Here is a 14,541-nt window from a genome sequence, read left to right on the forward strand (position 1 = left end):
GATAAAAGTTCATTAAATAGGTACAGGCTGATGGTGAATTGGAATACTAATTGAGCTTTTATGTGCAACAAAAGAGATACAAATGGAAGTGCACTGTTATTCTAGTGAATGTCTCACATTAAAGGCCCCAATGGAGCAGAGAATGCATGAAGAAAATTGGATTGTAAAATCTCAGAGATAAAGATCAGTTCTATGAAACACGATGCTCCATTGCTTGCTTTTCTATTTTGAGAAGATTCTTTTAATAATGCCAACAAATGATGCAGTGACTGCTGTAGGTGCATTGAAAGGTTCACAGTCAGATTCAGAAATGAGGCAGTTCGATTCAGGGCTTAAAGTACAGAAGGTGATGTGATGGGACCTTCATGGAATGTTTGGGTATCCCTGGCTTAAAGAGCATGAAAACCTTAGATTAGAAAGAGTCACATATTCTGACATTGTTCTTTAAACTCTTGAAGTGTAATGGCTATTTGGCTTGGAAAACCTTTCCCCAATTCAATTTGTAGCATATCCCTGAAATGCATGTGAACTATTCAAGCTTAGAGGAGAAGAAATGGGGGTGGGCTGAAATGAATATACAAAAAATTGTTTCTGAAGCCTGGAGAGCACAGCTGAACCATGTGCTTTTCCCTGGTTTTCCCCCCCCAGTAACCATAACAGGCCATGTGTTGGAGGAGCTGCCTTGCATCTCCAAAGCAGCTTCTGAGATTGTCCTTGTGATTGAATCTGACTTTTCACTATCAATGGCAGTGGTACTAACAGACTTTCTTGAAGTACCAAAAAGGAATTGTGGATACAGGCTTTCCCACACCTTTTGGAAGCCTAAGAGCACTAACAGCCGGTAAAGAAAATTGTGCAATGGCAATAGCAAATGCTAAGAATCTATACAGAGAAGGGCTGAATTTCAGGGCATTTTTCTCTGCCTGAAATAAATGTTCATTGTAGGGCAAATAATCACTTTAAAATGTGATTTTATTTTAATTACATGTTGAGCCAGAGCTGTTCATATATTAACCTCCATATGGAATTCTCCAAATATTGTTATGTGGTCACATCAGATGTAATTTGAGCTGCTCCCAGAGTTCACAACAAGATATTGAATCTGGACTTATGTCCTCTGTGTCCAGACAGCACAGTCTCTATGCATGTAAATTACCATTAAAAAGCCCATTGATCTATTTGAGTTTTTCAGCTGTTTTGTAAGATAATTCTGACTGTACAGAGACATCTCCAGACAGCCTAATTCCATCTACATCCCTGTGTCTTCAGTGGTGTCTAGCCAGAAGGAATCATTAGGCACATGGACTCTAGTGGGATTTCAGATGTTGGGGAAATGTTTATAGAAGTACGGACTGCACTGCCCTGGAGTGGATTCCCCAGAAAGGGCAGGGAGTGCTCATTATTGAAGATGAAAGAGGCAGCTGGTAGGAAGACCATAAGTATATATCCTGGCATTGGGAGAAGGAGGAACTACATGATCTTTGATCTGCCTTCCAGCCATATGTGATGATCATTGTACAGTCATGGTGGTTTCTGTCAAAATAGCTTCAGGGTGCCTCACAATACAGAAAAAATTAGATTCAGATGTAAACATGAATCCCGTCAAGTCTAGTTTAAAGTATATGTAGGTTTGGCATTTCTGTTATAAAAATATAATAGACTTTAAAGTACTGTGCCCAATTATTTAGGGGGTTTTATAGATTTTTCTCAGACTTTCATGGTGTATAGGAAGAACTGTTAAAAATTCAACTGGTGTTGAGCCAAGCATTCAAAAATAAAAACTACTCATTTTGTGGGCCATGTTTCAACCATGCACCAACACATAGGGAGACTACCATGGTCTCAGGTAAGGCAAGAGGCATGAGATCACACCTGCCACATGTGAACAGAAAATCTGATCCAGGGTGTGCACTGAACCCGGAGCTTCTCACTGAAACCAAGATTGCTCCCAGTCTTCAGCCTGTGCTAGTCACAGATGAAAGGTTCGAGAGCAATCCAAACAAAATGCAGACATTTTCAGGTCTCAGTAATTTATCTGCTGAAACAAACTCATGTGTTCGGGTTTTGCCTTGTCCTCTCCAGTAATTCCAGTTTAACATGATGCCTTGACCTTTCCATCTCCTCTAGGTAGTGATACTCACTTGAGTGAAATTCATTTACCTGTAATGACAATCTACACATATGAGAAAGGGAAGAAGGAAATTATGTATGAGAACACTCTGGCACTGTTAATTTCCACTACTTGGTAAAACCCAAATACTACAGACACAGCCTCAATTGAGCTGTGAAGGTTATTTGATTTCTTCATGTTCTGCTGATGGTTTACCATCTGTTGTCCTGAGAACAATGCTAAAGGGAGTATTCACATTACTAAAATGCCTCCTGGTAGGACATGTGTTTCTCCAGGACTGCTCTTTCCCCTGTATCCTCTCCTTTACGCCATTTCTAAGTTAACATTCTTCCATTTGCTTTGATAATCCTGATGTCTTTTCAATCATATTTATTTTCACCTTACCAGCATTCATATAACCTCTGGCTGTGATCTTATCAGCTCCCTGGGGAAAGTATTCCTGTAACTGCCTGTTGAGGAGATCTTCCCTCTCTTCTCTGAAGAAGCCAGTCACCATTAGAGACAGAACACAGGATTAGATGGGCCACTGCTTTGCTCCAGCAGACAAATCCCTCTTGAAGCAATTGAAGCTGGCTTTGGGAAGTGATTAAATGAGACACTGCTAGAGGAAATCCAAAGTGTTGCAGAAAGCCTTATTTGATACAGAATGGCTTTCCTTCTGAATCAGCAATGCCCAAGCAAATTCACATTATTTTCCTGCTTCAAAAGCTATGCAACTATAAGGAGGACAGAAACACCGTCATATCCTTGCCAATACAGACGTGCTACTTCACTGTGTTGCTGTGTCCAAGATAAGACTCTCAGAGTGTTTGAGGTTTAATGCCCTAAATGTGGTGTGCTGCTGAAAAGCGTGATTCTCTCTTTGCCGCTATCACCCTTTTCCCCGGTTATTTGCGATTTTCTCCAGCGGCTTCTAAATGGAAAATTTTCATTATCAACCCAGATCCTCTGAGGACTGAACAAGACACACCTATGGCTCTGGAGTAGAAACTGTCTCTCCATTTCCAAGCCTCTCGTGTTGCACCAATTGCAGCATCATTACTCTTTGGCATTTGCAGAGATGTTTGTGCAGGTCCATCCTGCCCCTTGCTTGCTGTTACTGCTTCTCCAAGCACTCAGGCTTAGCTCAACTTTGTGCAGACATCTCTGCTCAGCTAATCTGAAGGAGTTTGGGTGAGATCCCTCAAAGTGTGGCTTTTTTATAAGGCAAGGCCATGCAAAAACAGCAGTGCCCAAGAAAATGACAGAAGAAATGATTAAAAGCTACAGCTATCAGTCCAAGATTTTTAACTTGTAAATAAAGTCTTTTAATGGCTTCAGTGGAGGCAGGATCAAGCTCTTAAAGTGTATAAATGGATACACACTCAAAGCAAGTATAACAATCCTTTATTTTTGTTGAGGTAGAAATAAGGCAAAAAGAAGGAAAAGAAAGCCAGGGTTTCAGCAGTCATTTTTATAGAAACTGTAGAGGATGGGAGGGTTGATATGAGTAATTTACTCACATTTCATCCAGATTAGCGAAGCAATGGATTGTTTCTCTTCGTTTGCACATCCCTTGCCCTGAGTTTCTGGGGAAGCTTTGCAAATACCCTTCTGTACTTCCATCCTGAGACAGGCTCTACGCAGGGAGCTGTCCACATCAGAGTTTTTAGGAAATGTGGGGGTTTCCTGAACTGCTGCAGACAGCAGTGCAGCAAAATTCAGTTTGCAAAGGCTCGAGGGGTTTGTAGCTAATTACTGGGTTTCAGGATTTTCAGAGAAATGCAGCTGCTGAAGTGATCTACGCCAATCTCCCCCCCTCACACTTTTGCCCTTCTTTTGACCATGTGGTGACACTGTCTCTGCTGAGGATTTTGGAAAGAAGTCAAGTAACTAATGAATGCACCAGGCTGCTCCTTTAGAGGACTTTGCATCTGATATGGGAGTTATAGTTATTAACTTCTCTGGCAGCCCATCATTTAATTTACCTGCTACTGACCCCTTTTGTGCATCCAGAGGATAATCCAGTCCACAAGAGCCCTGCTATAGCTGGTGTGCAGGAGATCATTGTCCTATTCCCAATTTATCTAATGTAATCACTTCACTGCCTTCCTATAAGAGCTTTATCCTATCAAGAAGCTTTGGAATAATGTAGAGACATTAGAGATTAGAATTTATTGATCCTGAAGTTCACAAATTTAATGAAAATCATGATTCTCCGAAGGAACTTAATCTTCATTTGTTCTTTCAGTGGAGGTGTCAAGATTTAGTTTATGATTCATTAACCCATTGCCCACTGCTACTTTTTCCATATTCAGCTTTTCAGGGAAAGGAAAGATACTTTGTGTGCACTTACATACAGTGCTTCCTCTCAGCTGCTTTTGTTCGAGACACCAACTGGTAGTCTCTGGTTTTAAAGTGAGAATGGAATGTGATTTCTCTTACTGACTTCAGTGGAATCTGGCCCAGGATCTTTCATGAGAACATCAGTGCCACTCTCATAGGCACACTTCCATTCAAACATGGTATTAAAGGAAAATACATGTCTGAAGATTACTTGTTCAATGTTACTTGTAGGTAATAGCTTTTACATATATGTGTAAATTTCTCCATCTCCACACAATTGCAGTCTATTGTTTTATTTTTACTGCAGAGTACCATAAAGGCTTTTTTTCCTTCAACTGGGGAAGTCTGACTTACAATCTCAAACCAACAGAGTCAGACCATTGACTGGACTCAGACCGGTCATATCATCACTCTCTGCAGTGGCTTCCCTATTGATGCATCAGATTTCTTTTTAAAACACTTTAAAATTCCATTACAGAATAATTTAGGTTGGAAGAGACCTTTTAGGTCATCAGTTCCAACTGTTAACCCAGCACTGACCAGTTCACCACTAAGCCAGGTCCCTAAATGTTGCATCTACCCTTTTTTAAAACACCTTCAGGGATGGTGACTCCACCACTTTCTTGGATGGCCTGTTCCAAAGCTTGACAACCCTTTGCACGGAGAATTTTTTCCTGATATCCAATCTAAACTACCCTGGGGCAACTTGGGTCCATTTCCTCTAGTCCTATTCTTGTTATCTGAGAGAAGAAACTGGCTCCCACTTGGCTACAAACTCCTTTCAGGTAGTTGTAGAGCACTTCCCTGAGCCTCCTTTTCTCCAGGCTAAACAGCCCCATCTCCCTCAGCTGCTCCTCATATGACTTATCCAGACCCTTCCCGAGCTTCCATTGTCCTTCTCTGGACTTGCTCCAGCACCCCAAGGGCTTTCTTCTAGAGAGGGGTCCAAATCTTGATAAAAGTTCTGTCTAACAGCAAGGAATTGGTGTCATTGCTGTTACTTTCTGCTGTTCCCTGTGTAGAAAGAGAATTTGACTGAATTTATCGCCAGGAGTTCAGCACCTCTGGCTGCTGTACTCATCCCTAACCCTGGTATGAATCCTTTAGGCTAAGAAAGGATTTTCAGCTAAGCAGCTGAACTGAGAACGGGTAAGTGATACTGCTCAAATATTGCACAGTTAAGCCATAGAGAACTTACAGGGAAATAAACATACCCATGTTCAAGTCTTCTGTACTCTTAATAATGTGTTCCCAAAATAACTCTGTGTATTTCTGTCCCACCATGCACTTAATTAGAAGACTGCATTTCACAAACCTTTCTCATTTTAGATGCCTGTTATTTTTTCCACTTGATAAAATCTTGTGATGAAGTCCATAGTCTTTTCGACACGTTGAGAAAAATCCATAATCAAGGGGAGAAAATAAAAAAAAACACTATACAAGAAATGTGGAGAAGAATTGTAAAATCTCTGACATTTCTTCCAGAAGAGCTATATTTGACACTGGGATTTTTTTTAAAGAAAAAGTCAATCCACACAGCCAAAGTGGCTATGTGACTGCTGTTCACATCTGCTCTGGAGATCACAGAAGTCAATGGAATCCTACTCATGATTTTGAGAAACTTTGATGCCCGCCTTTGATCTCCATTTACCCCTTCTCAGCTCATGAGGCTTTTTCCCAGCATTGATGTAAATAATGCAATGCAAAGCTTGTCTTTGACCTTCTTTTGTCCTGCACTTATTTTGCTGCCCAAGAATACTCCTTCATCTGGTGTCATGGAAAGCAACCACATTTAGATTCTGCTATCAGGACAATGTACTTCTTTTGGTGACTGTAGTTTTCATCATGAGCAGAGCTGAAATATCATGGAATAAGGGCAGCCTGTCTGCTCCCTAGGCAATCTCACCAAGGGAAGCCACAACCAGGCAACAAGAGATGCGACAAATGGCTTCTTTCATTATCTCACTACTACTCTCAATTAAGCACCCTCTCACAGGACTGGTCTTTCCGATTAAAATCACAAGCAGAAAATAAGAACACATAGAGATGAAAATGACTGAAAATCTTGGGGGAAAAAAAACAGTATCTTGAGTTACCAGTCAACAGAGAAACTCCTTTCTGTGTAGATTTTGACAGAATTTGTAAAGATAAATGCCTCTGGGAGGGCCACTCAGTGTACTCAGTCATTTAAGAGGAACAAGAGTACTTTTAGAGTATAGCTTTTACTTCAGAAACCGACCCTAAAAATTCTCCTGTAGAGGAAGGGTACATGATTGACTGCACTTTTTCTCACTTTCTAGCCTTCTCTCTCTCTCCCTACATACCTGTATGGCCAATAGCCCTTAGCAATTTTTCTCTAAAATTCTGCCTATAGCAAAGTTAAAATTCAGGCACAAAGCCCCAGGCTTTTTACACTCCTAAGTGTTTCAGCTTCAGTGTTCTTTTCCTAAATTGCTATGCTGTAGAAGCAAGGAGTGAAAACAGCCATTTCAGCCACTTCATATGCAGATTAACCACATGCTTCTGCCTGTACCTTTTTTACAAAATGTAATCTCTGCTCAATAAGGAGTTAAACTGAACTGTACAATCCATGTGCCCTAAGTACCTCAATATCAGGTTCACTAACAATAATGACCATGCACTTATTTTTCAGGTCCATGCAGAGACACAAGCAGAAATGGATGGAAAGGCCATCTTTTGGGAGAGCCCAACAGCAGGAGGCAGAGGTGGCCAAGGCACTTCTTTAGGCATTGGGAGGGTCCAATGAGCATCCCAAAACCTGGGCACTTGGAGCCCGATTCATTCAGCCCTGGTTAATATTGCTGCCAGTGCTTGGGAAGGGATATTACATTTAAGGGTGATATAGCCATGAATAAACATCCAACAAAAGGCTGATGCACGACCATAATCTTGAGAACTACACAGAAGGGTCAGAGGTGTCCTGGTTAATGCTGCACCATGCTGTACAACTGGATGTGTGTTAATAGAGAAAGTCACAGCAAGTGTGCTTAAGAATGCATAGCATTTCAGGGTCTTGACTCTTTTTTTCAGAGAAGCAGTACTCCTCATCATGAGGGGCTTCTTGTGGCAGCTTGACACACCAATTTTTACTATATTTTGTGACTGATTGTTTTTACTGTAATGCCTCTTTTACAGGGCTCTGTCAGTGGAAAACCGTTTAATGTTGTGGATTTGCTGGGTAAGGAGTAGAAAATTGTCTTGCTGCAAAGAGAAGGTGGCCTTTGCCTATAGTCTGGAGGAAGGCTTGCTGAACTATGTGTTGCTTTATGTGTTTCATTAACAATGACTTAGACTGAGAGCACCAAATATATCCTGAACAACTGCTGTACTAATTTCTGTGATCATGTCTTTGTGCAAAAAATGTAGATCCAAGGAGCAAGAAGAGAAGGGATTTTTGACTGCAGACCCTGAGCAAGGCTCAAGTGGCAAACTCAGCATGATCTCAAAATTGTAGTTAATTTTAGCTGAGTGTCATTACCTCAGATTGGGAATGTACATGGTCTATGTCCAGTCTTTGAAGCATTTCGTATAATCAAACACAATAATTTCAGTATTTCCGTAACGTAATTATTTCCCTGAGGATATTTCCAAACACCAGGGAATCTGTGGAGAAAATCTCAACTCTACAAGTTGACTAACTGGACAAATTAGTCCAAGCCTTGCCAAAAGCTGGCAGGCTGCATTATTAGCACTGGAAAATGATGTCATCAGCACCTCAATGCACATCTCCTTACAGTGTCCTCCAAAAGCTGTCACAGATCCTGCACTGAATCTTGCATTTCTCACCTGCCAAAAGTCAGCAAGGGCTGAAGAGCAACATAGGATGAGTCAAAAGGGAAAAATGAAAATATAACAGAGTTGATCTTAAACAAAGGTGTGCAGTGGAGCAGAGATAACTTATGTTGGCAGAAAAGCCAAGTCTTAAAACATGCTCAGCATGCCTAGAACCACTATTTTCCACACCAGCAACAACTGAGAGATTTGGTGGCAGCTTTGTGGGTTCATCTTTTCTAGTAGTGCAGCTAAATGATGCTCACCTGTGAGAAACAATTTAGGGATCATGTAATCATCCTGCCAGTGTGATTTACTACAGATTCCATTGACGCAAAGGTTACTGTATTTCCTCAAGCACAGATAACCTGGTATTATTCTATGGCCAAAAAATCATTTATACACACACACATATATACATATATATATATATATATATATATGTGCTTTATTTACTATAACAATAAACTATAGTGATCTGATCAGGTATCACTGCCTCAGCAGAGGCAGCCTGACTTCATAAAAGTACATTAAATCATTGCTGCTAGGATTATGAATAACAGCTTATGGGAGTCCTCAAGAAGGTCCTATGACCATTTAAAATGAGGCAAAAACTGCTTGTATGCCATTCTCCTTCCTGGAAGAAAAACTTTTAATTTATAAAAGCAGTGCATTGTTCAATATCCATTGTGTTTTCTTCATTAACTCCAAGGTTTGCCTCATTTCATTTTTCCACCAAAGGGGAAAAATATATTGAGCTGTCAGTGATGTTATCTATGAAGAGAGGCTGTGGAATTCATATATTGAATCTAAGCTTTACAAATAGTCAAGTAATGGGAAAGGCTTTGTAATAAAACAGAGGTAAAAACAAGCTTGCAAAAATCAAAGGGAAAAGAAAAGTCTAAATTGTTTGTATAATCAGTTATACTCCCCTGAGCTGTTGATCTGTCTCTTCCTTTTGAAAATTTTCTCTTGTATTTTCTGGAGTTGGTAAATCAGGATTTGAAAACACCTGCAGAAAAAGAGCATCTCAATTGCTTCACAGATATTTTCATCCAGCTCTTGCCCATGTGAGAGAAAGCTCAGATGTGCACATGCATGCACATACTCTTTGATCTGATTTGGTTTTGGAAAACTGAAGCAGGAGCTGAGCAACATTGACTGGGTAAGATCACAGGGAGTAAAAGGAGGTTTCCATGAAAAGCAGGGGCTTGGTCATTTCATTTGATCATTAACCATTTGGCAGTGGAAAACCTGCAATGCAAAAGAAAGGAGATATGGTTGCAGACAGGCTAGCAGTGAGAAGAGATTGGAATAATTTCCATGCAAATGATAATTGAACAAGTTTGAGTGAGCGGGAGAACTCTGATGCTGGGGCATGGGGGGGGGGGCACCCTGAGAGGTTGGAGGAACCTCAAAACTCTTGAAAACATATCATTATGGAGGTACTAGCAAAAACAACTGAGAATATAAAGAGGATTTAGATGACCAGAAGGACTGAAATGAGGTCAAAAAGACATTTAAAACTTTGGGAATAGTCATTTCAGCACAATAAAAAGGAAAGATTGAATTTACAAAAATAAACCACTTACATGGAAATAACTGAGGCAGAAATCAGGCAGCAGCAGGAGCTGGAGGCAGTGTGGGGGTGAGATTGACAAGAGGCTTTGTGGAGAATGGCCATTGGTTAAAATATTTCCTACAGTGCAATGACAAAGAGCCATAAAAAGGATTGAGGAACACGAGTGGAGGTGTCGAATAGTGGGAATGGGAGAAATAACAGACTAGTGCATTGACAAATCCATAGGTGACTTTAGAGCCTGTGGCACTTCTGATAACCTCAAGTTATATAATAAATTACCTTGATATATTAAATTTTAACACAAGACACTCAGGAACACAGTCTCACTTAAGTCAATGCAACATTATTCCCGGTAAGTCCTTTCCAAATTTCATCCCAACTGTCTTCAACTCCTGGGATAAATGTTAAGGCACATCACAAAAATAGTGCAAACTGAGATAGGAATATTACAGGTCTGCCAAACATTTTCCTGCCAAACTGACTAGAGAATCAATATAAAAATAGATGAAATTGCATTTACTTGTATGCCCCATGTATTCGTTTCACACACAGCCCCCCAGCAGTCTTGTCTTCACTCTAATTCTCTCTTTCCTTTATCTTTAATCTAATTTTATTTGCAGCAGTTCAGCTCTAGATGCTACAGATTTTTGTTTGTTTGCTTGTTTGTTTAGTGAATAATCAACCAAAACCTCTACAGCATATCCTGTTCTAATCTAATCTGAAATGTTAAAAGCTGCTTACCAGCAAATTAGCTCTTTCCAAATTATGTGCACACCAGATCCTACAAGTCAAATAAAATTAAACTGAAGTTTGGTTTCCACTTTGGTAGAGATAACTTAGAAACTGGCCTGGGGCACACAGCCAACTAACCAGCTGTCTGGCTTAATAGCACAAAGCACATACTATAATTATGCCCATCATTTCCTCTTAACCACTCATTGGTGCAAAATGTGCACTTCAGAGTTGTTTACCTGCTTTTTCAGGGACAAGGTACACCATGAAATTCTACTAGCCAAACAGAACTGCAAGTCACAGCTTATAGCATGCTGCTTTTCAGGAATACACTAAAGGTGTTTGAGAGCTAAACTTCATTCAACATGAATGACAGTAGCCCAGAACTCTTCTGCCTCCCCAAGCTGCATTTTTCAACCCCTTCTAAATTTCATTTGGAGCATCCTGTTAATTTGCACAACTGTGTGCTAGAACAAGACCTTGTAAAGAATTTGATGGTTCAGACATTGCCTGACAAAGATTTATTTGCTGCTTTGATTACAAATTACTTTTTATTCTAAAGTCTGGGTTTCTCTGTCTCACAGTCACAGCCTTTGTGATGGAAATGCATCAGGAGAAACAACTGTTCCATACTTAAAGGGTAAAATCCCCCCCGCTGAAATCAAGGGCCATTTCCCATTGACCCCGTACAGCCTGTACAAATTAAACACAGGGAGAAAATAATGGGACAGGTTAGAAAAGGGAGTTTCCTTACTTTGAGAAGCAGCCTGCCTGTTTATCACCATTTGCTCCAGACCAGAAACCTTCCACAATGCAACAAGAAATTAACTCAGAGCAAATAAAATATGAGAGAAAGATGAAGAGCAGGACACTGCAGAGTTTTGCTATTAGTGGTACCAAGCAGTTCATAAACTCACCTTTCTTGATACTACTATGTGAGATCTGAATCTCGCCGAGCTTGGTAGAACCTTTGGGTTCTCATGGGCTTTGGGTCAAGTCTGTAGTGTATGTTAGCACGAGCATGTGTAGTTGTAACACAAGTATTTCTTTAATATGTGCAGGTTTTGTAGAAAAAGTGAGTGCCTCTAATCAGCCAAGGTGATTTCACAAGGACAGAGCAAATCCACATGATGTGCCTTTTCAAAGCACCAGCATGTTATCTATAAAAAATTCTTAAATTATTTCTAATAGTTGAGTTCCTTCAAACTAGATTGTCAAAATACACCTAAAATGCACCTGTGAGGCTGAAGCTATTCATAAATCATAATAAATATTTTCAGCTGGAAAAAAAAATTTAAAGTGTGACAGTTGTAAAATTATAGAGGAGAGCTTCAGAATAGAAGCAGCTCCATTTAGGGTACACGTGAAGGGATTTTTTTTCCAAAAGAATTATTTTATGAGAGAAAAATCAGTTCAGATTAACTAAATTGTAATGTGGGATTTTTTCTGGGTTTTTTGTTTTCTTTTCTTTTCAATTTGTCCAGGAGTCCATGAGTTTTACTGCTTGGATCCTAGGAGAAATGCCATTTTTATAAACAATATGTTACCAGAATATATGCCTAATAAACAATGCGATTTCATGATATACTTTTAAGACTGCTAGCCTTGTCAGTGATTAATTCAGCCTCTCTGAAGTGGAATGCAAAGCAGAATATCAAGGAAGATAGATAGTAATTAATCAGTATTGTAAATCACTACTAAAATCCACAGACAGCACAAATGTAGAGTAACAGAAACACGTTTATATGGAATTCATGTCAAAGCAGTACTGCTCTGGCACCCTGGGGTTCAATTATATCTACAGTGGCTCTATACAGGATTAGTCTCTCATCTCTGGGAGGGTGGAGAGAATGGGAGAGGAGAAAGAGAATGTCACCCAGAATTGCAAAACCTTGGATGAAAAATGTAGGTGTGAGCATTCTTTCTGGAACTTTAAAGTGAGTTTAATTCAAATGAAACACTCCAATAAATAATACCTTGCAGCTGACTTTGAAATGTTCACACTGGCACTACTGAGTTCTACAGCTGCAAACTTTCATTCCCATCATAAATGACATGCCAAAATTACATTTTTACATGATTCTCTATATACGTTGATTTACTTTTTTTAATTTCACTTTCATTAATAGCTTTTTTCTTCCTTGGCAAGATAAGGTGATCTGAAAAATTCCCACTGGCTTATTCAGTGACCCTGTTTTTTTGGCATGACAATACCAATAATAAAAACTAATTTCCTCCTCTGATTTCCTCATAGGTACAAAGTAAAGATTACTTCTGTCTGTGCTTGAAAGCTATTGGGAATGCAAAGGCCATCAAATAAGTGGTCTAAAGCACATGCATATTTTTTCCTCTTCTCTTTAAGAGCTCACTTTTTAATCCATTAACAATCACGAACAGCAAACCAAGTCACGGGTGGTTTAGGCTCCCCTGTCCTGGTATGTCACTGCTGTAATTGATTGCCAGTTAACTTGTGTTAGCCAGCCAGTTCAGTGAGCCACAAACATTCATCTCTGGGAACAAATGTTTGCAGACTGTCTATACTAGCATTTACAAATGCATTATCTAACCAGAGTTAATTCCAGCCATCCTTTAACAAAATTAAATCTAGTGTAGAGAGGAGCTCTGTTATCACTTTTCCTTGTGCGTCTGCTTCTTGGAATGTTTAGATGTGTTATTTGTTACTGACAGTACTGCATTACAGATTCTCACACTGGGGCTTCCCTGGAGCTGGCCTTGTCTGTCTCTCCTCCTTGGGTTTTTTGGCTGCCATGACTGCTTTTTTCTCTGTGACACCTCCTGAGACCCCTTTCTGAACCTATGTGTGGGTCAGCTGCTTAGCACAACTCTTTGTTTTGCCAGTAGCGTTGGTCTGCTCCTCTTCATGTCCACACCTTGAGGTACATCAGCACCAGACAGAGGGCTGTGGAATTGTGTGATGTACTGTTTCTCTACCTCTAAATGTACCTCTCCAAAATGAGGGTTAAGGAAGGGCATGCAGACACAGGAAATGGTTCTTTCCCCAGAAAAATTATTAAATGTCCAACTGACATGGCAGTAAGGTCAGGGGGGAAAGACACAAGACATATTCTGTGGTCCTCATTTTTTGTTGTTGAAGGAAGATAGGGAAATGGCAGAGATAAGGGAAGTAGTAGGGTAATGGCAGGAAACCATCAGGAAAAAGTGAAGAAAGACCAGGTTAAACCAGGATGGCAGCCAAGTGCATTTTCCAGTGGATGTGAGAAGTGGTGCTCATGCTTTTGGTGCCATCTTCCAAGGCTGTTAAGCACTGAGGGAGGTAGTAACATGTAGTAGTAATATGTAGTAGCAAAAAGGTACTAATAATAAGCAAGAAGCAGCCTTACGTGGACCAAGAGGTTTCACCCCCGAACTCACTGTGAGTATCCCAAAGAGGCTGTGGAGATCTGTGCTTTAAAGCCAAGATACGTTTACCTCTGGGCCTCTGTGTGAAAGGAGAGGTTATGAAAAGCAACACTACACAAGAAAACCCCTTTAGGAATGAGCAAAGAGGATTCAGTGATTTGGGAAGAGGTTGTAAGCCAGGCTTGTACCTGTATAAACACATAGTATGAGTGAGTTTACAACCCCTTAAAGCAGAATTTGGTTTCTCTTCACTAAAATGCCTCCAGACAGCCCCAGGGTTGCTTAGGTAGGGACATAAATGGTTTGTGATGCTGAGGGTCCCACTGACAAATTGCCAGGAGGCTGAGTCACACTTAATTTGCATATAAATTGCAACCATTTTTATCAAATATAAATGCACACAATCATAATAGAGCATTTGCTTATTCTTCCTTCTCCTTTGAGAGATGAATACAAATTGTTTGCCTTTAAGTTTAATGTTAAACAGCTTCACCATCTTAACATTGCTGAAAATGGAGGAGGAGAAGATGTTGGCAGAGGAACCTAACTTAGGATCTTGGCAAACCAGGTCTGACCAAGCAAAGGTTTAGTGAATATT

The sequence above is a fragment of the Corvus moneduloides genome, chromosome 7 (assembly GCF_009650955.1).
Source record: "Corvus moneduloides isolate bCorMon1 chromosome 7, bCorMon1.pri, whole genome shotgun sequence".
In the NCBI taxonomy this organism is placed as follows: Eukaryota; Metazoa; Chordata; class Aves; order Passeriformes; family Corvidae; genus Corvus; species Corvus moneduloides.